Source organism: Chiloscyllium punctatum, chromosome 23 (genome assembly GCF_047496795.1).
Source record: "Chiloscyllium punctatum isolate Juve2018m chromosome 23, sChiPun1.3, whole genome shotgun sequence".
NCBI lineage: Eukaryota > Metazoa > Chordata > Chondrichthyes > Orectolobiformes > Hemiscylliidae > Chiloscyllium > Chiloscyllium punctatum.
In genome coordinates this window covers 61,861,221-61,876,340 of record NC_092761.1, presented here as the reverse complement: position 1 = coordinate 61,876,340, position 15,120 = coordinate 61,861,221, and positions in this window count along the sequence as shown.

Genomic DNA, 15,120 nt, shown 5'->3' with positions numbered 1-15,120 from the left:
TCCAAGTATTCCGTTATTGAAAAGTTTAAAACAACTCTTCCTCCTTTCTAGTCTATTGCTCCCCTTTGCAGTTCTTCTTCCTCCTTACAGCCTTCCTTGCCTCCCAAGCATGTTGACTTGCCAGCCTGGTTTCCAATACCCACTCAGGGTTGGCCTTTTGGCTCGCCAACCTCACTTTTCACCCCCACCCTTTCAGCCTCAGCAACCTTGCTGAGCACCTTCTTTCTGCCTCCAGTAGCAGACTGCGTCTCCCAAAATAGGCTCAGCCTGTCAGCGACAAATGTGACAGAAAGTAACTCTGAGAGTATCCCAATGGGCAAGCATACATCAGTGTGAATGTATTTCCTTAGTGTATGAATGTACGTGAGTCAGGCCATGTGTGTGCGTGTGTGGGGCATACAAACAAATAAGGGGAAGGAGTAGGCCATTCAGCCCCTCAAGTCTATTCCACCATTCATAAGATTATGGCTGATCTAATTGTGGCTTGAGGTCCATATTTCTGTTTGCCCTCAATAACCTTTGACTTCCTGGTTAGTCAAGAATTTGTCTGCCATTACATATTCAGTGATCCTGCCCCCACTATACTCTCTGGAAGCAAATTGCAGAAATTCACTACCCCCTTGCAGTAAAGGACAACGTTCTATTTTCTTCCTTTAATATCCACTTGCTGGATCCACATACTATTTTTGCTGATTCATGGGCCAAGACACCCAAATTCCTCCATACTGCTGAGTTCAGAAATCTCTCTAAATTTAAATACCATACTGTTTTTCTGTTCTTCCTGTCAAAATGAATAGATAGTTTTTCTACCTTGTACTCTGACATTTTGTTTTGACAATTGATATAACGTATCCACTTCCTTTGGTAATCTTGTCTCCTCATCATAACTCACTCTCCTACCTATTTTTGTATCATCAACAAATTTAGCAGCCATATATTCTGTCATTTCATCTATGCCATTAATATAAATTGGGAATATTTGAGACTCCAGCACTGATCTTTATGGCAGTATGATACCTAAATGTGGTTTACATGTTAGTATGAGTAGTGTATTAGATTAGATTACTTACAGTGTGGAAACAGGCCCTTTGGCCCAACAAGTCCACATCAACCCTCCGAAGAGCACTAAGTATTGACAAATAGTTCCATCAGTACAATGTCTTTATCTTATAACTGACTCAATTGGCAAGCAATTCTACAGTAATCTAACCTGCACTATTGCAATGTTTGAACAAAGTGTTTTAAAAAGAAAGGATGTTCCACAGATTCCTACATCCGGATATCTGCCCTTTAAATACTAAATGCTACTAAACACTGATTAAGCTTACTCAAATCCGTAACATTTGTACTGAATTTCCCAGACTGAGTACAGTCGCTTCCTTTGAATTGTTAATACTGGATTACTTTTACTGAGTGACTGATCCAGACTTGTTTCTCATGGATTATTTATACTGGGTTATGTTATTGCTGAGTTACTTAACCTTCCAGGACCTCAGGATATGACATTACATGTTCCAGACAATGAAGTACTTCTTGAAGGCTAATTGCTGTTGCAATGTAGGAACCAGGGCAGCCAATTAATGTACAGTAAGATCTCACAAATCAGGAGACAGGACCCAATAAAGTGGGTGAGATTGGCCTTTGGTGGTTGCTGCAAATTGGTCACATGCTATCTCACACTCAAAGCCCCCCCCCCCCCGCCCCTCCCCTACCCCCAATTTCCAAGCCCTGAGTTCTTCTTCCAGAGAAGTGAGTCAGTGTAAACTGAGCTGCTGATCCATTACTGGATAGTCAGAAAAACTGTGGAATTGCAGTTTCACCCCCAGTATTAAGATCATCAAGAAAACTCTTCAGTATTTTAAGTTTGATAACAAATCACTTATACACATTTAGAATTACACTGAGATTGTAATATTGAGCTCTCTAAAACTTGTATGGAATTATTTACAATCAATTACTTGCATTGACTGCTGACATTGTGTCCTAATTCTGAGCTACTTATACTGAAATTCATGTTATACTGTGTCATATACTGAGCAACCATATCATTGACATGAAGTTTGTTTGGTTTCTTTACCAATGCTGAATGACAACACACGGATGCTGTTTGGAAGTCATTTCAGACTCAGAACATTTCCGTTATTATTCTTTCCATCAGTGTCGCCTGGCATGCTGAGTCGAGAGTGTGGTGTTGGAAAAGTCCAGCAGGTCAGACAGCATCCGAGGAGCAGAAAAATCAATGTTTCGGGCAAAAGCCCTTCAGGAATGAGGCTGGGAGCCTTGGGGGTGGACAGATAAGTGGGAGGGGGTGGGGCTGGGAGGGAAGGTAGCTGAAAGTGCAATAGGTGGATGGAGACAGGAGGAAAGGTGATAGGTAAGCGGGGAGGGTGGAGCAGATAGGTGGGAAGGAAGATGGACAGATGGGACGGGTCATGAGGACGGTGGGGGACTGGTAGGTTGGAACTGGGGGTAAGGTGGGGGGAGATGAAATGAGGAAACTGGTGAAATCCACACTGATGCTGTGGGTTGGAGGGTCCCAAGGTGGTAGATGAAGCGTTCTTCCTCCAGGCATCGGGTGATAAGGGAGTGGCGATGGAGGAGGTCCAGGACTTGCTGAGTTGATCCAGCACTTCCTGTTTTTATTTCATATAGAGTCATAGAGATGTACAGCATGGAATCAGACCCTTCAGTCAAACCTGTCCATACTGACCAGATATCCCAACCCAGTCTAGTCCCACCTGCCAGCACCCGGCCCATATACCCATCCAAATGCCTCTTAAATGTTGCAATTGTACCAGCCTCCACCACATCCTCTGGCAGCTCATTCCATGCACGTACCACCCTCTGCGTGAAACAGTTGCCCCTTGGGTCTCTTTTATATCTTTCCCCTCTCACCCTAAGTCTATGCCCTCTAGTTCTGGACTCCCCAACCCCAGGGAAAAGACTTTGCCTCTTTATCCATGCCCCTCTATAAGGTCACCCCTCAGCCTCAATAGCTGTTGAACTTTGCTTTTATCTGATACTGAATTCAGTGTGGCTGACTTTTTCATCCTGTGTCATATCTGGGGAAACCCTAACCCACACCTTCATTACCTCTAGAACTCACTATTCTAATATACTCCTTCGCCAGCCTCCCATATTTACTGGCTGCAAACCTTAGGTTATCCAAGCCCCTGCTGTTTTGATCCGAGCACCCATTGCCACATGCGTGCTGACCAACACTGGCTCCATGTTAAATAATGCCTCTATTTAAAATTCTCAAAAGTTATTTCAAAATCCCTCCCTGGCATTCCTTTTTCTCTCTCTGGCTCACACTTCAGAGGTTCCTGCACTAAATGTAATTCTTCTGTTGAGCGTTCTTAATTTAAAATGCTCCCTTATAGGTCCCACCATAAATACTGGAATTTACTCCTTAAACCATTCTTCACTTTTTCCTGCTTTAAGACATTTCATGTAACCTGTTTTTTTTGATCATCTGCTCTAATTTCACCTGAAGTGGATTAGTGTCAAGCTTCGAGGAGAAAGTGAGGACTGCAGATGCTGGAGATCAGAGCTGAAAATGTGTTGCTGGAAAAGCGCAGCAGGTCAGGCAGCATCCAAGGAACAGGAGAATCGACATTTCGGGCATTCCTGAAGAAGAGCTGATGCCCGAAACGTCGATTCTCCTGTTCCTTGGATGCTGCCTGACCTGCTGCGCTTTTCCAGCAACACATTTACAGCGCTGGTGTCAAGCTTTGCTTTATAACTCTTAGATGATGCGATTTTTAATATGAAAAGGAAGCTACCTAATTGCAGGCTATTGTTTTTGGAGTTACTGATAGTGTTGAGAAATTGAATTATGCATTACTCCCTGATATACCAACCGTCAGGAGCACTCTCAACACCAAACTGAATTCACTCACAGACTTTCACATTTAAGTTAAATATCAATGAACAGCAACAAATTTCATGTGTTCAGTCTGCACAAAAACTGCACAGTTGAGTTTGAGGAAGACACTGTAGGTTTGAACCAGTTAGCCAGAAACTGGGTCTTCAGTGTCTACTGCATGTATCTAATGATGACCCTGTAGGCTGAAAGAATATCCTAACTTTAGATGGAGACTTGATATTATTTTGGATACCAGTGCAGCTAGTATAATACAGCTATATGTGGAACCATCAACTTGTGTAGATTAATGCCGTTAATCTTCTTTTTTGGTATTAGTCTGAGTTAATGAATCCAAGTGGGGAAGGGATGCCTGTACAAAATATTCAGAAGTTTTGCACAATCTTGTTAACAGATGTATTATAAAGATGTATTATAAAGTTCATAGTAGCTAGTTACTTTACATCTGAGAAACATAAATGTCTCTTATGAGACATCAGACTCAACTTAGTGGTTGTTATTTCATTCAGTTGTGGGATGAGAATGTTGCTGGCCAAATCAGCATCTACTGCCCATCACTAATTGCTCTGGAGAGGTGTATAGTGCGCAACCTTCTCAAAGTACCTGGCATTTGCATGATACAAATGTGGGATGCATACCACTTATCAAGCCAAGCCTGGATATACTCCAGATCTTGCTGCATATAAACACGGGTTGTTTCAATATCTAAGAAGTCATAAATGTACAAATGTTCAGCACCATTGAACATCCCCCACTCCTAACCTTACAATGGAGGAAAGGTAATAGCTGAAGCAGCTGGAGATGGTTGTGCCTAGACACTACCCAGAGAAACCCTGGCAGAAATGTTCTGGAGCTTGGATTACTGACCTCCTGCAACTAAAAATATCTTCTGTAGTGCCAGGTATGACTCTAACCAATACAAGAGTTTTCTCTGCCATACACTGACTCCAGTTTTGCTCAGGCTCCTTGATGCCATGTTGGCCATATGCTGCCTTGATGTCAAGGGCAGTCACTCTAACCTCTGGAGTTCAGTACTTTTGATCATATATGGACCAAGGCTGTAATGTTGTCAGGAGCCATGTGGTCCTGACAGACAGAAAAGTGAATGTCAATGGCAAACTGCTCATTCTGAATCTCAGCTTCATGTTCAAGGGAAATGGGTCTGTTACCCAACATGGAAGCTGAAATATGAATTCAATAAATAGTTTGAATTGAAAGCTAGCCTAAACACAACCGTGTGACCATTGTTATTTAAAAAAACTGGATCATTGGTGTCTTTTAGGGTTGGAAATCTGCCATCCTTACCTAGTCTGGTCTGTATGTGAATACTCTGGACCCACAGTAATGTGGTTGACTTCTAACTGGCCTCTGAAATGGCCCAGCAATCCACTCACTTATATCAAAATACTATGAAGTCTTAACAAAGGAATTAAACTGGATGGACCACCCAGCATTAACCTAAGGACCAGAAACCACACCAAACAATTAATAGTGAGTACACTGTTAGCTAAACGAACTTAGGACCAGGAAAAGCAACTTTGAAACTGGAACATGGAAAGACACAAACACACACTTGAATGCGAGATAGGTCCGCCCAAGAAGAAATCTTTATATTTTAATCGGTGCAGCTTATCTCATGATGTGAGTTAACACTTTCAGATACTAACTTCGTTATAAAATAGGGAACCCAACAGGAACACTCCAGATGTCTGCTTAAGCGGAGGAAAAGAAGAGTCAAAATGAGTGAAGGATCAAAAAACAGTGTGCTTTGAAAGGTATGGTTAACAAGCTCTGGAAACCTTTCACAAAGAAGCAAACAGGGTGACTTGGACAGGCTAGCTGAATGGGCAAACACTTGGAAAATGTGGATAAATGACAGTTTATTCACCTAATGGCAAGAACAGGAAGGCAGATTATTACTTGAATGGTGGCAGTTTAGGAAAAGGTGAGGTGCAACAGTACCTCGGTGTCATGGTGGAACAGTCACTAAAGGTTGGCAGGTAGATACAGCAGGTGGTGAAGAATGCTAATGGGATGCTGGCCTTCCTAGCGAGAGGATTTGAGTGTAGGAACAGTCTTGCTGCTGTTATAAAGAGCTTTGATGAGACTCCACCAAGCATGTGCAGTTTTTGTCTCCTAGTCTGAGGAAGGACATTCTTGCTATTGAGGGAGTCCAGTGAAGGTTCACCAGACTGATTCCTGCGATGGCAGGATTGACATATGAGGAAAGGCTGGATCAACTGGGCATGTACTCAATGAAATTTAGAAGAATGGGGTTGGGGGGAGGGGTGGAATCTCAGAAACATACAAAATCCTGATGGGACTGGACAGGCTACCTGCCGGAAGAATATTCCTGATGTTGGGGAGGTCCAGAACTAGTGAGCAGAGTCTAAGAATAAGGAGTAAGCTGAGATGAGGAAGGATTTCTTCACTCAGAGTTGTGGTCCTATGGAATTCTCTCCCACAGGAAGCTGTTGGAGTCAGTTCATTAGATATATTCAAGAGGGAGCTGGACATGGCCCTTGTAGCTAAAGGGACCAAGGGTTATGGGGAGAAAGTGGGTGTGGGATGCTGAGATTGCATGATCAGCCATTATCATATTGAATGCTGGTGCAGGCTCAAAAGGGCCGAATGGCCTACTCCAGCACCTATTTTCTATGTTTCTATCACAGCTGAGTTATAAAGATTGTGTTTTTAAAGCAGGCACAAGATCACAGATTTTTTTTAAAAGGCACCAGGAGATGACATAAATCATAAAGAACTATTTTAATTGAGCAATGGAAGCTTAAAGAAGGTCAGAACTTTGAGACACTGAGTTAATCTGGAACAGAAGATACTGCTGTTACCAATTCAGATCCAAATTTTCTGCGATATGTTGTTTTATTTTTCACACGAGAAAATGTTTGACTGGGATCAGATTTCCTGTGGCTTTATGACAACTCCAGACATCCTTTATCCCTGAAAGCTACGGAACTGGTTCAGGCAGTGGTTGCTTCATTTCCGGCTAATTAGCAAAGCACAGTTTGGTCACATCATTCCACAATAGGACTCTCAGGACATATTCAATAATGCTCTCACATCCACTTCAAAATAATGAGGGATTTCTGGACTTGGAGATGGAAACATCCCACAGAGTTTAAAAAGGTTCAGATTGACAAAAGGTGGGAAGTGCTGCTCCACTGACAGCTGTTGGTGACTATGTTGACAAACAACTTGCTTTTGGCATCAGAAGTACAATATCAAGATCTGAAGGCATCCTCTAAATTTGGGGGCTAGGTTTGTACAATGGAGGGCTGTGATAAGATAAAACCTTCCAGAACAGGTGTGCACATGCAAATTAATTTCAATAATAGATGTGTGTGAAGAGGCACATTTCGGTAGGAATGAACTGGCAACACAGTCCTTGGAAAATAAACAAATGATATATGGAATAAATGAGCAGAGGGATCTGGGGACACATACATAACACACAGGTAATAAGGTCATTACAAGCAAACAATGCAATAGTCAGCAGGACTAAACTTTAAAAGGAGCAAAGTTCATGTCAGCTGTCAAGAGCCATCTAGACTCACAGTTGTTAGCTTGCTTTCTGTCCATGGATGCTGCCTGACCCACTGTGACCTCCAGCATTTTTTGTTTTCAGTCTTAAAAACAAAGTTATATTAAATTTGTTTACAGCCTGCTTTAGCTCATGCCTAGAGTACAGTGAACATGTTCTCATATCCATATTTTAGATATAGAGACCCTGGCTAGAGTGCAAAAAAGGTTTGCTAGACTAATACCACAACTGAGATGTTATGTGTTCAGGAAATATTAAACAGCATGGGGCTCTTCTCTATAAAAAACAGAGAGGAGATCTTAAAATTATGTAAGTGTCGACTGGAAAGACATAGAGAAGATATTTCCACTTAAAGTAGTGGTGATAAGAAAAGTTAGCAATAAATTCCACAGGGAATTCAGAAAATCTTCTTTACTATTGAATTGGCTAGGACTTGGAATTTGTTGCTTCAAGAAGTGGCTGAGGCTTGCTAAACATAGGAAAGAAAAGGAATAATCACGTATATTCATATACAAGTGGCTCTGAGTTCAAGCCATGCTCTGGGAGTTGATAGCTAAGGAAGGTCTGTTAATAATATGACCATGCAGGTTAAAGGTCACCTTGTAAATCCTTCCAACCTTTTGCCCATGATAAGCAGTAAGGATGGGAGAGGTTTCTGGTCAGTCTGGTATGGAAAGAAAGCTGGAGGCTCTACCATCACTCTGGATTACAACATGCTTGGAAAAGTCAATGTTGTCATGGCAACTCAGGCTGCTTGTTGGTGGGCATTGTTCAGGTGAATGGCTGAATGTCTTATGAGGAAATGGTTGTATAAACTCCACCTAATCTGAATATTTCACAGAGCATATTAACAGTAAAGATTTCCTTGAACAAAATGGAGATGGGTTACACAAAACTCCATTGAAACCAGATTAACATCCACAAATTCAGGACATGGTCAAGAAGAAAAGATTTCCTGTTTTAAGCATCCATAGCACTTCAATGAAGAAGCTGCTCGTTTGAATAGAGGAGCCATCTTCCATAATGGTCAGTCATTAGAATATTATCTCTCAGATAATGTTGTAAGAACATGTGAAAAATGAACAGAATTAGGCCATTCAGTGCCTCAAGTCTACCCCACAATGCGACAAGATCATGTCTGATCTGCTCCAGGCCTCAACTCCTCTTTTATATCAGCCATTCATGGCCCCCAACTCCCCTTGGGGCAACCTTCTGCAAGAGCAGGAAAGAACACCCCAGCAAAGGAGATTCAGGTTCCTTCAGACAAGGGAATGGATTGACTACTTGGTCCATCAGGAAAAGCATTCTCTATGATGGACACTTAAGAGATAAAAATCCTCCAAAAGGAGAAACAAACCCCAGGTTGAGATCAAGAGGCACGGTGGCTTAGTGGTTAGCCTCACAGCACCAGGGTCCTGGGTTTGATTCCTGCTTCAGGCGACTGTGTGGAGTTTGCACATTCTCCCCGTGTCTGCGTGGGGTTCCTCCCGGTGCTCCCGTTTCCTCCCACAATGTGCAGGTTAGGTGAATTGGCCATTGTAAATTGTCCATAGTGTTAGGTGCATTAGTCAGTGGTAAACGTAGGAGAATGGGTCTGGGTGGGTTACTCTTCAGAGGGTCAGTGTGGACTTGTTGGGCAGAAGAGGAGTTGAGGCCTGGAGCAAATCAGATGATCTTGTTGCATTGTGGGATAGACTTGAGGCACTGAATGGCCTAATTCTGTTCCTTTTTCACATGTTCTTACAACATCATCTGAGATATATATTCCATACTGTAGGGAATCTAATCAATAGTCCTCAGGCCAAAGAGCTACCAATCTTCCATGTTTGCAGGAAGTGGATTCTGGGAAAATTGAGACATTTACAGAGAGTTTTCATTTGAAAGATCAGAAACTTGGGATAGGTGGGTGATGGGGGGAGATGGGGTAATGGTAAATGTAATCAGCCAATCTGATGATATCTTACAAACTTTAACTGGAAGCAGTTGCAATCGATAAAACTTCGAGAGAAGCAGATGTAGTCTCCACTGCTCCTATTAAGGCCTGAATGATCATGCCTAGCCATTTGATGTAAATTGTAACTTACAGAATAAACTACCTTGTTTTGGAAGACAAGCAGCTCTTCTGTTCATAGTCACCAGTGGACATCCTGTACCACTGATAAATCAGTCAATCCCTAGGTCCAACATGGAGAAAGGAGGATTCTTAAAGTATAGAATTAGTTCTATGATAGAATCCCTACACATGTGTTGGGACAACACATCTATCCTGGGACAGACTAAGCAAAGACATGCCAGAGAATTCCTAGAGGCCTGGCACTCCAACCACAACGCCATAAACAAGCACATAGATCTAGATGCCATCTATCAACCCTCAGAAAACAAACAGGAAAAGACCTCACCACAAACCCCAGGAACGCCATCCAGGAGAAAGATATAAATAGAAAGCAGGAGACAACAGCTTCGCTTCACTTGGAGGTCGCCACTGGTAATGTTACCTAGCCAGGTAATGAAACGTCTGGATATCAAACCTACAGCTCAGCGAGCAAACCTACACCCTAGAATCCCTACAGTGTGGAAACACACCCTTTGGTCCAACAAATCTACACCGACCCTCCCAAGAGTAATCCACCCGGACCCATTCCCCTACCCTATTACATTTATCCCTGACTAATGCACCTAACCTACAAATCCCTGAACACAATGGGCAATTTAGCATGGCCAATTCATCTAACCTGCACATTTATTGGATGGTGGGAGGAAATCGGAGCACCCGGAGGAAACCCATGCAGATGCAGGGAGAATGTGCAAACTCCACACAGACGGTCACCCAAGATTGCAATCAAATCTGGGTCCCTTGCATTGTGAGGCAGCAGTGCTAACCACTGAGCCACCATGCCACCCATTAGAACATCAACTGCATCTCTGGATTAACAGTCCAGTGATAATATCACTAAGCCATCACCTCCTCCCATTGATGACAGCAAATTACCCAAACTAATCTACAGTACAGCTGGTGGGGATTAGATTGGTACTAACAGCAAATTGTTTGATCCCTATCGGACTTCTGTCTTCCTGTGATGGATGGGTTTGCAATGAAATACATTTGAATAATCAGTGCAGGAAAATGTGGCTGCCAGTCTGTGTCCTGCAAGATCCCACTAACATGACAACAGGCAATCTGTTTTATTGTGTTGTTGATTACTGAAATAATACTAATCATAGCCAGGGGACAAAAGACAAAGGATCATGGTTAAATACCTACAGAGTCTTGCATCATAGTTTTAATGCACTTTCAGGCCATTCAACCCATCAGTGCCATTCAAAGACAGGCTGAACAATAGCAATGGAATTTAGTCCTGAAATGTGTGAGGTGGTGCATTATGGGGTGACAAATAAGGCAAGGGAGGACACATTGAATGAAAGAACCCTCGAGAATATAAAAAATCAGAGGAATTTTAATGGGTATCTTGGAAGTAGGAGGGCAGATAAATAAACGTGGTTAGTCAGGCATGTAGGTTATTTGATTTCAATCATCGAGGCATCGAGTCATACAGCACGGAAACAGACCCTTTTGTCCAACCAGTCCACGCCAAACATAATCTCAAACTAAACTAGTCCACCTGCCTGCTCCTGGCCCATATTCCTCCAAAGCTTTCCTATTCATGTACTTATCCAAGTGTCTTTTAAACATTGTAATTGTTCCCACTTCCTCAGGAAGTTCATTCCACTTGCGAACCACCCTGTGCAAAACATTTGCCCCTCGTCTTTTATGAATCTCTCTCCTCTCACCTTAAAAATGTGCCTCCTAGTCTTGAAATCCAATGCTGAGAATACATTGGAGAGGTTGGGACTGTTCTACTTGGAGTGCAGGAAGGCTGGAACAGGATTCCATAGAAGGTTTTCAAAATCATCAGTGGCCTGGATAGAGTACAAAGTTAAAAATCACACAACACCAGGTTATAGTCCAACAGGTTTAATTGGAAGCACACTAGCTTTCGGAGCGACGCTCCTTCATCAGGTGACTGTGGAAGGCTCGATCGTAACACAGGATTTATAGCAAAAATTTGCAGTGTGATGTAACTGAAATTATACATTGAAAAATTGATTGACTGTTAAGCCTTTCATCTGTTAGAATACAGTGATAGTTTCACTTCTTTCATGTGTAAATCACAAAACCCTTTTTTTTAAAAGTTGCATTCTCGGGTTAGCTATTAACAATGGTGATAGCTAGACAATATGTTGAAGGTGTTAGCCCCCTGTGTTCTCTGTCTGTGATGTGATGTTTAGATTGATTCTAATCTAAAAAGTGAGATAACAGAGTTTTACATGAATGTATGCAGTTTTTGAGCAAAGTGCAATGTAACTCTGCAAGTACAAATTCACCCCACAAGATATATGTGTGCATGTGGGTCTTTGCCTCTGTGTGTGTGTGTGTGTCTGTCTGTCTGTCTGTCTGGGGTGGGGGTTGTGAGTGTGAGAAAGTGTGTGTGTGTGTGTAGTGAGTGCAGAGTGTCTTAAGTTTGTGAGTCTCCACAATCACCTGATGAAGGAGCGTTGCTCCGAAAGCTAGTGTACTTCCAATTAAACCTGTTGGACTATAACCTGGTGTTGTGTGATTTTTAAACTTTGTACACCCCAGTCCAACACCGGCATCTCCAAATCGTGGATAGAGTAGATAGAGTAGACAAGCTGTTCTCATTCATAAAAGCAACAACAACAACAGGGAGTTGATTTAAAGTGATGTGCAAGATAAGTATGGGTGATGCGAGAAAGAAGAAGTCTACAGAGCAAGTAGTTAGAATGCACCACCTCAAAGGAGAAAGTGAGGACTGCAGATGCTGGCGATTAGAGTCAAAAGTGTGGGGCTGGAAAAGCACAGCCAGTCAGGCAGTATCCGAGGAGCAGAAGAGTCAATGTTTCGAGCAGAAGTTCTTCATCAGGGATGTTTCCAGCACCACCACCCCCATGTTTCCTGCTAGAAATCTGTCTTTACTGGTTCAGACATTAGATACAAGCAAAAGGAGGCTATGATGACCTATATATAATCTAACTAATGCTATAGCTGGAGTACTGTATGAAGCACTGGTTGGCACACTATCAGAAAGTTTTGTGGTTGCACTAGGAAAAGTGCATAGGAGATTCATCAGGATGTGGCCTGGGTGGGAGTGATTCAGCTGTGACAAGAGATTGGATATGCTGCAGCTATTTTCCTTGGAGCAAAGATGGCTGGAGTGGGGAAGGTCTGATTGAGATGTATAAAGCAGCATAAATAGGATTGAGGGGGAGAAAATTTACCTCTGAGTTGGTGAGGGTCAATAACCAGGCAGCAGTTTTCAAGAGCTAGAGATTTAAAGGAGATTTCTGGAAAACTGTTTTCATGCAGAGAAGGTCTGAAACTCACTGCCTGAGAGGGTGATAGAGCAGGAACCCTCAAGACATTTTAAAAAGTTTAGATGACCATTTGACATTCTATAGCATGCAAAGCAGGCCAAATGTGGGAAAACGGAATTGGAATAGATAGGTACTTGATAACCAGTATGGACATGATGGGCTGAAGGGCCTTTATCCTTGCTGTTACAAACTTTACAACTTTGAGATTTCCAGTAGCAATGAAAGGGGCTTTATAAATATGTCCTTGTTGGCTGAATGCCCTGCATGCACCAATGCTTGCTCTACAAGGCTGGAAGGAGACCACTGCAGATTGGAGTTAAGATGTTCTCCACTTAAACAGCAAAAATCTCCATAACTAAAGGAATTTACTGCACACGCTAGGGGACGGGAAATTGCGAGAACTCGCAAGATAAGACTGCCAGCTGTTCCATACCATTTCCCTGCGGCACGGGAATGGATCCAGTCACTAAGCAGGAATTTGCTCAATTTCCTTTTTTTTGGGTGATGGGAGTGTGTTGTTGGGGAGGTCAGGAAATCGCTTTCTGTTATTAAAGTCGCAAGAATAATTTTACAGAAAGGGCTTCTGGACTGATTGTGACCCAGGCCCAGTGGGAAATGAGAACTGGAGAGGGCCCCCTCCCTTTTAGCTACTGCCTCTTTGTTCTCTGGTCTGTGACTAATCTCCACTCTCTTCGCAATTACTCGCAGGTCTTCCAGACACAGTCACACTGCCAAGAAAGGCCGTTAAAAATCAAAAGGAATTATGAATACAAGACCCTGACTGTCCCTTTGTGAGCTTGTACAGTATCTATTTGCCTTTCCATTTGTCAGCTGTGGCTCATTTGGTACAATACTTCGTCTGCCTCAAAGCCATAAAGATTCTCAATTCAAATCCCACTCCATGGCTCATGCATGATGGCAAACTGACACATCAGTGCAGAACTGAGAGAGAGCTGTAGTGTCAGAGTCACCATTAGTTGTACAAGGTGTTAAACTCATGAGACCTCTACCTGCTTCTCAGAGAATGCATGGCACATTTTAAAGGTGAGACGAGAGAGTTTTAGAAAAGATGTGAGGGGCAAATTTTGCTTTCTTTTACATAGGGTGGTTCATGTGTGGAATGAACTTCCTAAGGAAGTGGTGGATTGGGTATAATTACAATTTTTGAAAGACATTTGGATAAGTACATCAATAGGAAACAATTGGAAGGGTATGGGCCAAGTGGGCCTAGTTTAGTTTGGGATTATGTTTGGCATGGACTGATTGGATCAAAGAGTCTGTTTAGTGCTGTATGACTCTATGATTCTGAGTGCAAGTAGGCATCACCATCGTTTTGGCCAATATTTGCAGTATCTCTCTATCAACATTTAAACCCATTTATCTGATCGTTATCACATTGCTGTTGGTGGGAGATTTCTGAGTGTGCAATTAATTCCCATGTTTATTACTCAACACTAGGTTATAGTCCAACAGATTTAATTGGAAGCACTAGCTTTCGGAGCACTGCTCCTTCATCAGGTGGTTGTCAACCTAGTGCTTCTAATTAAACCTGTTGGACTATAACCTGGTGTTGTTTGATTTTTAACTTTGTACACTCCAGTCCAACACTGATATCTCCATTTCATGTTTATTACTGCATTTCAAAAGATAATTCTTCGGCTGTAAAATGCCAATGACAGTCCAGTTGTCATGAAGACTGCGATATTAATGCAGGTCTTTTTTTTGATAAAGGTAATAACAACTGACATCTCTGAAAGCATTGGTACTAGCGACACTGACTCCATTTGATAACACACGTTTGGTGCAGGCGTTGCCTAATGTCACCATGTGGAGTGCAGGAACAAGAAAGGCATATTTTATAGGAAACGGAACCTTCCAGCTCAGCGAGCAAACTATATCCAGCATTTTATGTTCACATTGTGTGCTTAAAAGTTTATTGTTGCCTTGAGATGACTACATTTCCAATTTATGAATTGAATGCCATGCATAATTTGATTTAAAATTAACTGGAGATTTCCTCACATATTACATGCTGCAGATTCCACAGCGTAGACCGTGGTGCCCGTACACCTCAATGACTGCAGCGGCTCAAGAAGGCAGATTGAGATGGGTCATAAATGATCAGTCCAGCCAGTGATGCCCACATCTGATGAACAAATAGAATAAAATTTAACAGATTGTGCCACATGCAGCCTGGTAGCTTGCTACGAGCTAAGGTTTGTCAATACTAGTGAACGAGTTCTACAAGTGGTCCCAGTGATCTATCAGTACTCCAACTATCTGG